This window comes from Anabrus simplex, chromosome X (assembly GCF_040414725.1).
Source record: "Anabrus simplex isolate iqAnaSimp1 chromosome X, ASM4041472v1, whole genome shotgun sequence".
Taxonomy (NCBI): Eukaryota; Metazoa; Arthropoda; class Insecta; order Orthoptera; family Tettigoniidae; genus Anabrus; species Anabrus simplex.
This window is the reverse complement of record NC_090279.1, coordinates 185120222-185132901: the sequence shown is the minus strand read 5'-3', so window position 1 is coordinate 185132901 and position 12680 is coordinate 185120222. Positions and strand designations below refer to the sequence as shown.

General features: G+C 39.3%; 1 protein-coding gene across 1 annotated transcript in view; it reads right to left on the bottom strand.

The window, feature by feature from the left end:
* Positions 1-7630, bottom strand: part of Sf3b1 (splicing factor 3b subunit 1) — a 127614-nt gene extending 119984 nt beyond the window's left edge. The window contains exon 1 of the mRNA XM_067158901.2: positions 7523-7630. The gene's annotated coding sequence lies outside the window, so the exon portion shown is untranslated. The remainder of the gene's footprint in view (positions 1-7522) is intronic.
* Positions 7631-12680: the final 5050 nt, after the last annotated feature.

The following is a 12680-nucleotide window of genomic DNA, read 5'->3' as shown; positions in this document are numbered from 1 at the left end:
TGCACAGAATGAGTTATCTTATTTTTCCTTTTCCTTTCATTATTCAGTAAAGAATGGCTAAGGAGTGCAAGTGTAGGAACTGTGGGTGTGGCCAAGTATTAAGGAGGATGAGGGAGGAGTTGGAGAGCTTGAGGAAGATAACTAGGATTCTCTCAGAGGACAGCAAGGAAAGTAGGCCTCCCTCAAACAATGTACAGGATACAGTAGGTGTAAAAAAGGGATGGGAAGGAAAGGGGGGAATTGTAGAAGACAGGTGGTCTAATGTTTTAAGGGGAAGGAGATAGCAGACTAAGGGCTCCATTCAGGATCAGAATTCAGGACAGGTGTCTGTGAGAAATCGGTACGAGTCACTGCAGGTAGAACAAACGAGGGAAGATGAGGAACAGGGAACTGTTGCTGAGAAGTGTGGAAGTAGGAGAAAGGGAATTGTGGAGTACTGGATAGGAAAAGACAGGTGGAACACGGTCATGGGATGGAGAAAAGGGAGGAGGAAGTAGCTTCTACAGTTGTCAGGAAAGATAGGGCTGACCAGGAGGGGAGGGGATCAAATGAGGTGGGTAGGGTTGAGGCTCTGATCATGGGGGATTCCATCGTTAAGACATGTCAGGAAAGTGTGTGGAGCAAAGGGTACCAGGATAGAGAGTTATCCAGGAATTTGGTTAAGGCAGATGTTGAGGAAAGTAGAAGAGGAGGAGGGAAAGTAGAAGATACCAACAGAGTTGGGGATGTGTGGGACCTGGTAAATGCATCATGGGTGAAGTTTAAGAAAGTGGAGATTGTTATCAGTGGAATACTGTGTAGGAGGGATACTGACTGGAAGCTGATTGGGGATTTAAATGAGACTATGGAGTGGGTATGTGGGAAACTGGGAGTGAGATTTCTAGATCCTAATGGGTGGGTAGGAGATAGGGATCTGCGCTCAGATGGCCTTCACTTAAACGCAGTGGTACATTTACGTTAGGAAATTTGTTTAGAAGTGTTACAGGGAGGTACATTCAGGGAAACGGGGTGGCCTAGGGAGTGGTGTTAAGGGAGTAGGGAACTGGAAATCAAGTAGGGATGACATAAAAAAAATGTTAGTGCTCAACTGTAGAAGTATTGTAAAAAAAGAAATAGAATTAAGTAATTTAACAGATATATACTTACCAGATATTGTAATAGGAGTTGAATAATGGCTGAGAAATGATATAATGGATGTAGAAATTTTCTCATGGAACTGGAGGGTGCATCGTAGGGATAGGATAGGAATGGTAGGGGGAGGAGTATTCTTTCTGATGAAAGAACAATTTGTAAGCTACAAAAAAGTTAAAGATGACAAGCATGAAATTCTAGGGGTAAGACTCATCTCTAAATATAATAGGCAACTTGATGTCTTTGGAGTGTACAGACCAGGAAAGGGTGGTGCAGACGCTGATTCAGAATTATTTGGTAAGATAATCAGTTATGTGGGAAACGATAAGGAAAGGAATGTGATTGTAGCGAGTTATCTCAATTTACCAAATGTCAATTGGGAAGGTAATGCAAACGACAGGAAGCATGACCAACAAATGGCAAATAAGTTAATATGGAAAGAGCATCTGATTCAAAAAGTGATGCAACCAAATAGAGGGAAGAATATTCTGGATGTGGTGCTGGTAAAACCAGATGAGCTCTATAGAGAAACCCACGTAATAGATGGTATTAGTGATCATGAAGCTGGTTTTTTTTTGTGGTAGTTAAAAATAAATGTGAAAGAAAGGAAAATATTAAAATCAGGACTATTAGGCAGTACCATATGGCTGATAAAATAGGCATGAGGGAGTTTTTAATAAGTAACTATGATCGGTGGAAAACAGTAAATAAAAAAGTAAACAGACTCTGTCTGGGATGGGTTTAAAGCAATTGTTGAGGATTGTGAAAATAGGTTTGTACCTTTAAAGGTGGTAACGAATGGTAAAGATCCACTATATTATAACAGAGTAGTAAAGAGACTAAGAAGGAGGAGCAGGTTGGAAAGAAATAAGTTAGAAATGGCTGTGGAAGTAAGGAGAAATTGAAAGAACTTACTAGGAAATTGAATCTAGCAAAGAAGTCAGCTAAGGATAACATGATGGCAAGCATAATTGGTGGACGTACAAATTTTAGTGAAAAATGGAAGAGTATGTATAGTTACTTCAAGGCAGAAACAGATTCCAAGAAAGATATTCCAGGAATCATTAATGAACAAGGGGAGTGTGTATGCAAGGATCTTCAAAAGGCAGAAGTATGTAAAGATTGTTGGTTACAGGGATAATGTCCAGATAGAGGAAGTTACTAATAGTAAAGAAGTATTAAAATTTACCTATGACAGCAATGACACTAACAGTAAGATACAAAAGTTTGAAACTAGAAAAGCAGCTGGAATTGATAAGTTTTCAGGGGATATACTAAAGACAAAGGGTAGGGATATAGTACCATATCTGAAGTACTTATTTGATTATTGTTTGCATGAAAAAACTATACCAAATGATGGAGAGTTGCTATAGTAGCCCCTGTGTATAAAGGAAAGTGTTATAGACATAAAGCTGAAAATTAGAGGCCAGTCAGTTTGACATGCGTTGCATGTAAGCTTTGGGAAAGCATTCTTTCTGATTATATAAGACATCTTTGCATAATTAATAACTGGTTTGATAGAAGGCAGTTTGGGTTTAGGAAAGGTTATTCCAGTGAAGCTCAACTTGTAGGATTCCAGCAAGATATAGCAGATATCCTGGATTCAGGAAGTCAGTTGGATTGTATCGTGATTGACTTGTTTAAGGCATCTGATAGGGTAGATCATGGGAGACTAATGGCAAAAAATGAGTGCAATTGGACTTGACAAAAAAGTGACTGAATGGGTGGCTCTGTTTCTAGAAAATAGAACTCAAGAGAATTAGAGTAGGCGAAGCTTTATCTGTCCCAGTAATAATTAACAGGGGAATTCCTCAAGGCAGTATTATTGGAATTTATGTTTTCTTATACATATATCAATGATGTGTAAAGAAGTGGAATCAGAGATAAGGCTTTTTGCAGATGATGTTATTCTGTACAGCGTAGTAAATAAGTTACGAGATTGTGAGCAACTGCAAAATGACTTTGATAATGTTGTGAGTTGGACAGTAGGCAATGGTACAATGATAAATGGGGTTAAAAGTCAGGTTGAGAGTTTCACAAATAGGAAAATTCCTCTCAGTTTTAATTACTGCGTTGATGGGGTGAAAGTTCCCTTTGGGGATTATTGTAAATCCCTAGGTATTAATATAAGGAACGATCTTCATGGGGGTAATCACATAAATATGATTGTAAATAAAGGGTACAGATCTCTGCACATGGTTATGAGGGTATTTAGGGGTTGTACTAAGGATGTAAAGGAGAGGGCATATAAGTCTTTGGTAAGACCCCAACTAGAGTATGGTTCCAGTGCATGGGACCCTTGCCAGGATTACTTGATTCAAGAACTGGAAAAAATCCAAAGAAATTCAGCTCGAATTGTTCTGGGCGATTTCCGATAAAAGAGTAGCATTACAAAAATGTTGCAAAGTTTGGGCTGGGAAGACTTGAGAGAAAAAAGACGAGCTGCTCGACTAAGTGGTATGTAAATTCTAAGTTCCCATGGAGGGAATTAGATATTTTTCCACCAATAGAGCATATCAAAAATCAGATCAAATAAGTGGTATGTTCCGAGCTGTCAGTGCTGAGATGGCATGGGAGGACATCAGTAGACAAATAAGTTTGAGTGGTGTCTTTAAAAGTAGGAAAGATCACAATATGAAGATAAAGTTGGAATTCAAGAGGACAAATTGGGGCAAATATTCGTTTATAGGAAGGGGAGTTAGGGTTTCGAATAACTTACCAAGGGAGATGTTCAATAAATTTCCAATTTTTTTTGCAATCATTTAAGAAAAGGCTAGGAAAACACCAGATAGGGAATCTGCCACCTGGGTGACTGCCCTAAATGCAGATCAGTAGTGACTGATTGATACAAGGGAAATTGTGAATATGACTATCAAAGTGAAAAAAAAATACGAATGCTTTAAGAATATGAAAAGGAGCCCCTTTGCAATGGATGCCCCCATATCACAGAGTCTGAAGAAAACATGTTATTTCTGAAAACCAACGAGACCCTGCGTGGCAATGTGCGCATGCATGCACTTCGCAGTTTCGTCAGACCCACGCTGTCATGCTCTGCTCTCCCCTATTCTGCAACCAACTGCTTCTCAATGTGTGCCCAGCCTATGGACCCGTCACCTAGGTTACTCGATTCGAAAACTGGAAAATAATCCGAAGAAATGCAGCCCGATTTTTAGTGGGCGATTTTCGACAAAAGAGTAGTATTATGGAAATGTAGCAAACTTTGGACTGGGAAGACTTGACACTAAGGTGACGAGCTGCTCGACTGAACGGTATGCTTGTGATACAATTCCTTTAGTTTTGTCAATTGCCACCTTTTCAATACAATAAAAATATAGTACAAACTTACATATTTATTATGATGTTTATATGGTACATGTTTCGCTCCTTTTCGTGCAATGAACCTGCAATGAATGGTATGCTCCGAGCTTTTGGTGGAGAGAAGGCATGGGAATGGCATTAGTGGACAAATAAGGTTTGCGGTGTTTACAAAAGTAGAATTTTTTTACAAGTTGCTTTACGTTCCACCAACATAGATAGGTCTTATGGCGACAATAGGAAAGGAAGAGGCTAGGAGTGGGAAGGACCATCTTCAGGGCTGCCGACAAATGCAAGCTCACATCTGCGCGCCCCTAACCGCACGGCTAACTCGCTCGGTTCCAAAAGTAGGAAAGATCAAAATACAAAGATAAGGATGGAAATTAAGAGGACAAATTCAGGAAAATATTTGTTTATAGAAAGAGGAGTTAGGGATAGCAATAACTCGCCAGGGAGATATTCGACAAATTTCCAAGTAAGAAAGGAGAAAATCAGGAAAGAAGTCAACAAGAAGGTAGCTTATTTACTCTGGTCCCTATTATGAATGTAATAAAGAAGCGTACACTTCAGTGATATGGGCAAATTATGAGAATGAAGAGCGCAAGACCTGCAAAAAAAATACTTTGAACTTACTGTCCAAGGAAAGAGAGCCAGAGGAAGCCCAAGGAAACGCTAGATAGACACAGTGAAACCAGATGTTGAGAGAGGTCTCAAATGAGAAGATGTCCTGGAATCGAAGATGTATGCAGACAGAAAGAAATGGCGAGCACTTGTTCACCACACGTGGGAAACTGGAAATGAGAAATGATGATGATGATGGATAGGTAAACAACTGATAGGGAATCTGCCATCTGACAACTGCTCTAAATGCATGTCAGTGATGAATGGTTGACTGATCATTTTCTAACTAGTATGCTTACAGCATGGTATAGTGGCAATTCATATGTGTGTGTTTTTTTTATAATTCTTCAACATTGGTTTGTTTACAACATAAGGGGTCAGTTCACAAGGCACATGATTTGTTCTGGGTGATTTCTGACAAAAAGGTAGTGTTACAAAAAAATGTTGCTAATTTTGGGCATGGAAGACTTAAGAGTAAAGAAACAAGCTGCTCAACTAAGCGGTATGTCTCGAGCTGTCACTAGAGGTGGCATGGAATGACAGTAGCAGATGAATAAGCTTGAATGTAGTTTTTAAAAGTAGGAAAGATTATAATATGAAGATACAATTGGAATTCAGAGGACAAATTTCGGGAATAAACTTGTTTACAGGAAGAGGAATTAGAAATTGGAATAATTTACCCCAGGAGATGTTCAACAGATTTTCAACTTTTTTGAAATCATTTAAGAAAATATTTGATAAACAACAGATACGGAATTTGCCACCTGCAATACCTATCCGTGGTGACTGATAGATTAGTTGACAGATAGATATTGACATGAGTGGTACATTGTATGAGGTAACATTTAAATAAATCATTCTTCTTATGCTCGGGTGCTTTTTAGTACGTATTACCAATAATCCAACAGAGTTTACTCCCATGGTAGTTTTGTTCTAAATATCTTACTCTAGTATGGATATGTGGGAAGAACGGAGTATCTTACTTACCAGTACAGATATAGTCCTAGAGTAAGGAACTGTATGGGTAACACATGCCCTTATATCAAATCAGATATTCATTACCGTACAGAGAACAAGTTAGGGAGCTAAAATATGCAACGCAGTTCAATTAGCAGAGATATGAAACACTGAATTAGACAACAGACTTATATGGAACTCATCAACAAAATGTGCACAATGTTAACAGGGCAATGAGGAAAGAAAAGGAGGAAACTTGTAGGTTGACACAATTGTTAATATCACAATCATAGCTGCAGGAGCTCTTCTTTTAGTTGGAATCCGAACGAAATGGATGAAACTTTTTCATTTTTTAAATTGCACATGCAATGGCTCAAATTGGAACCACACCTGTCTTGGTGAGAAGCCATGAAAAATGTTATTATTCAGAAATCTACTGGAAATGAAAAACATCTATGACGTATTTTTCTCAGAGGGGTGTTCCTTACTCATTTCTCTGGTCCAACCTTACTTGATTATACCTTGTCTTCATAACATTTGAACAGTAAGATGCAGAGATATAATATCAAGTTTGCTGAGCAAAGGTGTGCTTTTCAGACTTCTTTCGTACTTAAAACTATACACTCAAGCCTCCATAGATTAACATTAAGAGGAGCAGATAACTATCATCAACAGGTCTCTTCATCCATGGAAACCAATTTCTAATCAATGCAACATTCATAACAACATATGGAACAGAATGACTGGTTTCATACCTGAATATGTATAATGATGGTTTATCATAAACACCAAACCAGCATGGTAATGAGTTAAATCAACTTGTGACTTTTATACTAGTGTATAATGCAGTCTTAAGAGGTATTCACCCATTTCCACCTGGTCAAGTTATTAATATCAACTCGGTTTGATGTAACCCATCTATAACATCAAACAACTTTTCTAACAAGAATGTATTTTGTGTTTATAGGCCTTTTGACAAAGTTTGTACTTCTGAAATGTTCGGCGATTTTGGCTACATATTACACCACAACGAATTTTGTGATTTTAAGGTAAAAATAAATCACTATTTTTAACAAACTGTGCACAAACAACAGCTCAAAACTCCCAAGATGTAATGGATAGCACCTTACTTTCCTCTACATATCATATTACCCGATAGGAATCGCGAGTTAAGCTGCTATTGCTATTGAGATTAGTATTACAATAAATGTACCACGAAAAATAACCTTATAAGATGGTAATGCATGCTCATGCTAGGCCTATTCCAGAAAATCTAGTCACTAAGTGCAATTATATGTTAGATTGCAAAGAAAACAGCAATAACTCTAACTCCACCAAAAGTGACCTCAAGCAAATTAATAGATGCCTTACACTACTGATGCAGTCAATAAACGTCACAGGACAACATAATGCAACCCATTACGATACACAATATCCAGTATTTTCCACATTTTCCTGCGTAGTACGACGGATATAAGAACATAAAAATTCAACAAACCTTTTCACTAATGTTCAGACACAATCCACAAGCAAATATACAGATAAATGTTTACGTTCTGAAACAAGAATAATATCCCTTACTGGATAAGTAACAAGATGGACAAATGATAACAAAGTCAAGGAGTAAATACAAGTTTTGTGAGGGATTAAAAAAAAAAAATTCTCTACACTCAATGGCGCAGCGATCTGCCGTTTGCTCCTTTAGTAGCTTTGCAGCCTGGTTCTTACCCATAACTAATTGGCTCCGGTCTGTGTACTCAAAAATTCCCTTCATTAATTAATACAGATTCGTCCGGCAATAGTACCGGTAGTAGTAGTAGTAGTAGTAGTAGTAGTAAACTACATGTACCGGTAAATCACAGTTATCAGTAATTTTTTTTCTTTTGCTAGTGGCTTTACGTCGCACCGGCACAGATAGGTCGTACGGCGCCGATGGAACAGGAACGGCCTAGGAATGGGAAGGAAGCGGCCGTGGCCTTAATTAAGGTACAGCTCGAGCATTTTCCTGGTGTGAAAATAGGAAACCATGGAAAACCACTTTGGGGGCTATCGACAGTGGGATTCGTACCCACTATCTCCTGTATCCCCCTCTGTGAACCATGCGACCTTGGCGCGGTGGGGTACTTGCGTGTCCCAATGATGAAGATAGCCGAGCCGCAGGTGCAACCATATCGCATGGGTCTGTTGAGAGACCAGACTAACGAATGGTTCATCGAAAGTGGGGTAGCAGCCTTTCGGCAGTTGCAAGGGCGGCAGTCTAGATGATTAACTGATACCGCCTTGTAATAATACTCAACATGGCTTAGCTGTGTTGATACTGCTACACGGCTGAAAGCAACGGGAAACTACAGCCGTAACTACCTCCCGAGGACATACAGCTCTCTCTGTATGAATTATGTACTGATGATGGTTTCCTCCCGGGTAAAATATTCCGGAGGTAAACTAGTCCCCCATTCGGATCTCCGGGTGGAGACTACACAAGAGGGGGTGATCATCAGGAAGATGGATACTGACATTCTGCGAGTCGGAGCGTGGAATGTTAGAAGCTTGAATCGTTGTGGTAGGTTAGAGAATCTGAAAAGGGAGATGGATAGGCTAAAGTTAGATGCAGTTGGTATAAGTGAAGTACGTTGGCAGGAAGAAGAAGATTTTTGGTCAGGCGACTACCGAATTATCAACACAAAATCAAACAGGGGAAATGCAGGAGTTGGTTTAATAATGAGTAAGAAAATACGGCAGCGGGTAAAGTGAATGAATTATTGTCGTCAAGATAGACACCAAACCAATGTCCACCACAATAGTGCAGGTCTATATGCCTACTAGTTCAGCGGATGATGAAGAAATCGAAAGAATATATGAGGAGATAGAAGATCTAATACAATATGTAAAAGGTGACGAGAATCTATTTGTGATGGGAGACTGGAACGCAGTGGTAGGCCAAGGAAGAGAAGGTAGTACAGTAGGAGAATTTGGATTGGGACAAAAGAACGAAAGAGGAAGTCGGCTGGTTGAATTCTGCACTGCTCATATTTTAGTCCTTGCCAATGCTTGGTTCAAACACCACAAACGACGGCTGTATACGTGGACGAGACCTGGAGACACTGGGAGGTATCAAATAGAATTCATTATGATTAGGCAGAGATTCAGAAACCAGGTGTTCGATTGCAAAACTTTCCCAGGAGCAGACGTGCACTCTGACCACATCTTGTTGGTCATGAAATGCCATCTGAAGCTGAAGAAGTTGAAGAAAGGAAAGAATGCAAAAAGATGGGATCTAAACAAGTTGAAAGAAAAAAGTGTGAGGGATTGTTTCAAGGAACACGTTGCACAAGGACTAAATGAAAAGGCTGAAGGAAACACAATAGAGGAAGAGTGGAGAGTCATGAAAAATGAAATCAGTAGGGCTGCTGAAGAAATGTTAGGAAGGAAGAAAAGATCAACTAACAATCAGTGGATAACTCAGGAGATACTAGACCTGATTGATGAACGACGAAAATATAAGAATGCTAGAAATGAAGAGGGCAAAAAGGAGTACAGGCGATTAAAGAATCAAGTGGATAGAAAGTGCAAGGTAGCTAAGGAAGAATGGCTGAAGGAGAAGTGCAAGGATGTCGAAGGCTGTATGGTCCTGGAAAAGGTAGATGCTGCATACAGGAAAATCAAGGAAACTTTTGGAGAAAGGAAATCTAGGTGTATGAATATTAAGAGCTCAGATGGAAAGCCACTTCTAGGGAAAGAAGACAAAGCAGAAAGATGGCAGGAGCATATCCAACAGTTGTATCAAGGTAAAGATGTAGATAATTTGGTTCTGGAACATGAAGAGGCTGTTGATGCTGATGAAATGGGAGACCCTATTTTGAGGTCAGAGTTTGACAGAGCTGTGAGTGACCTAAATAGGAACAAGGCACCTGGAATTGATGACATTCCCTCTGAATTACTGACTGCCTTGGGAAAAACCAGCATGGCAAGGTTATTTCATTTAGGGTGCAAGATGTATGAGACAGGAGAAGTCCCATCCGATTTCCTGCAGAATGTTGTTATACCTATTCCCAAGAAAACCGGTGCTAACAGGTGTGAAAACTACCGCACCATTAGTTTAGTATCTCATGCCTGCAAAATTTTAACACGTATTATTTACAGAAGAATGGAAAAATAAGTTGAAGCTGAGTTGGGAGAAGATCAATTTGGCTTCAGAAGAAATGTAGGAACACGTGAAGCAATCCTGACTTTACGTCTGATCTTAGAGGATCGAATCAAGAAGGACAAGGCCACGTACATGGCATTCGTAGATCTAGAAAAGGCATTCGATAATGTTGATTGGACCAAGCTATTTATGATTCTGAAGATGATAGGGATCAGATACCGAGAACGAAAAATTATTTACAATCTGTATAAAAATCAGTCTGCAGTGATAAGTATCGAGGGCTTTGAAAAGAAGCAGCAATCCAGAAAGGAGCGAGGCAAGGCTGCAGTTTGTCCCACTCCTTTCAATGTTTATATAGAACAGGCAGTAAAGGAAATCAAACAGAAATTTGGAAAGGGAATCACAGTCCAAGGAGAGGAAATCAAAACCTTGATATTTGCCGATGATATTGTTCTTTTATCTGAGACTGCAGAAGATGCTGAAGTTGCTGAAGGGTATGGATGAAGTCTTGGGTAAGGAGTACAAGATGAAAATAAATAAGTCCAAAACAAAAGTAATGGAGTTCAGTCGAACGAAGGCAGGTGATGTAGGAAATATTAAATTAGGAAATGAAGTCTTAAAGGAAGTAGATGAATATTCTTATTTGGGTAGTAAAATAACTAATGATGGCAGAAGTAAGGAGGACATAAAATGCAGACTAGCAAAAGCAAGGAAAAGCTTTCTTAAGAAAAGAAATATGCTCACTTCAAACATTGATATCGGAATTAGAAAGATGTTTTTGAAGACTTTCGTGTGGAGCGTGGCATTGTATGGAAGTGAAACATGGACGATAACTAGCTCAGAAAGAAAGAGAATTGAAGCTTTTGAAATGTGGTGTTACAGAAGAATGCTGAAGGTGAGATGGATAGATCGAATCACGAACGAAGAGATACTGAATCGAATTGGTGAGAGGAGATCGATTTGGATAAATTTGACGAGAAGAAGGGATAGAATGATAGGACACATCTTAAGACACCCAGACTTGTTCATTTGGTTTTTGAAGGAAGTGTAGGTGGTAAGAACGGGAGGGGTAGACCAAGGTATGAATATGACACGCAGATTAGAGCAGATGTAGGACGCAATAGTTACGTAGAAATGAAAAGGTTAGCTCAGGATAGGGTGACATGCAGGGCCGCATCAAACTAGTCTATGGACTGATGACTCAAACATAACAACATCTCCTGTATATAAGCCTACAGCCGCACGCCACTGACCACACGGCCAACTCGCACGGTCTACATTATTTTAACATAATAATAAAACCAAACCCCATGGTGCAAGAGCCCTGAAAAACCATGGGCTACCAAGCAACCGCTGCTCAGCCCGAAAGCCTACAGATTACGAGGTGTCGTGTGGTCAGCACGACAGATCCTCTCGGGCGTTATTCTTGGCTTTCTAGACCGGGGCCGCTATATCACCGTCAGATAGCTCCTCAATTTTAAAAAACGTAGGCTGAGTGGACCTCGAACCAGCCCTCAGATTCAGGTAAAAATCCCTGACCTGGCCGGGAATCAAACCCGGGGCCTCCGAGTAAGAGGCAAGCACTCTACCCCTACACCGCGGGGCCGGTAACATAACAATAAACAAAAGTGAATTCCAAATAAGCAATGCTTGTGTGTGGGGTGGGTTTGAATGAATTAAACTATTTATTAAACTTTCTAAAAAAAGTGCACAGCTACATAGATATTGCATATTTCAACAGTAATTTATGAGTACACAATTACGATTACATTAATTCGTTCAATTCCGTCTGTCAGCTATTCGTTTTGGTTTAGATAAGTTGTAAGGACTAATATTCTGAGTGGTACAAAACGATTTTAGACGCAAATGTAATGTTCTTGTTTCTTGTGTCTGTAGGAGAAAATTATTTTAAGTTGGTTTTACATCGCGTTTGTTTCTGAAAGTTAAAACGCAAAAATCACCTACGTGATCATGAGAAAAAAGCTTGTTGAACATATGCATATATCTTACACGCCGGATTTAGATGTAATAAGTGTTCGCAATTTACAATAAAGAATAGCAATATACTGACATTTCAATTAGCCGCAATGGGCATTTTAAACGTAATGCAAATGCACACATCTATAGATATTGAAATTAATTTGACGTGATGTTACACCAGCGCACAAAACACTTCTCTTTTAACCCTTCGCATTGTCATTGTGCCTGTAAAGTGAGGTAAGTCCTACTGGTGAATAATTAGTGGAAAATTACCTTTTATTTAAAGTTTATTGGTAGAGATCTCTTACAAAAGAACGAGATTTAATATCTCTATTATGTTAGTCCGAAAGTTATGGAATAAAATTCTTTCATAAACACGCCCATTCATGAACCTGTACAAGGAAACCAACATCGGCCTCTATATTTATTGTCCGATAGGTAGTTTAATAACAAGAATCATCACAGTACCCTTATAAAAGCATACTGCTCGCTGCTAACATCCGGCTTGATTTTTGCGACGAAGCGCAGTAAC